The sequence below is a fragment of the Planococcus citri genome, chromosome 2 (genome assembly GCF_950023065.1).
Source record: "Planococcus citri chromosome 2, ihPlaCitr1.1, whole genome shotgun sequence".
Taxonomy (NCBI): Eukaryota; Metazoa; Arthropoda; class Insecta; order Hemiptera; family Pseudococcidae; genus Planococcus; species Planococcus citri.
This window is the reverse complement of record NC_088678.1, coordinates 23,359,484-23,359,990: the sequence shown is the minus strand read 5'-3', so window position 1 is coordinate 23,359,990 and position 507 is coordinate 23,359,484. Positions and strand designations below refer to the sequence as shown.

At 40.2% G+C, this 507-nt stretch overlaps 1 non-coding gene across 1 annotated transcript; it reads right to left on the bottom strand.

Annotated features, from left to right (window-relative positions):
• Nucleotides 1-208: 208 nt before the first annotated feature.
• TRNAA-GGC (transfer RNA alanine (anticodon GGC)) lies at nt 209-283 on the bottom strand. Its single transcript has one exon. It is a non-coding gene; the product is annotated as a tRNA-Ala (tRNA).
• Nucleotides 284-507: the final 224 nt, after the last annotated feature.

Here is a 507-nt window from a genome sequence, read left to right as displayed (position 1 = left end):
GTCTAAGTAAAATGAAATTTCTGATTCCTTCTCGTCAATAATCACTATAATTACCTTTTTGTGAAAAGCTGATACTTTTTTCCCACAGCCAGTTTAAGTAGAAATGGCGTAGTGGGGATGTTTTGGACTTCAAATAAGAAGAAGTCTCTTTTCTTTTACCGACCTATAATTGACCTGTTTTCTAATGCATCTAACGTACGAAAAATTCGTGCCCAGCCTGGGAATCGAACCCAGGCCCTCCGGATTGCCGGTCCAGCGTGCATTCCACTACACCACTGAGGCAACGAGATTAATCGCCGTTTTAGATGCATTATCAAACAAGGTACGTTTCCGAGACCAGTACAAAGACTAGTTACATCGGAGGTTTTTGTATGTGCCGAATACACAAATCCTACTAAGTTCAGGTAGGCAACCTGCAGGAAATTACTTTTAGGCCGGTGAGATAATTCAAATAAGAAGAAGTCTCTTTTCTTTTAGCGACCTATAATTGACCTGTTTTCTAATGCA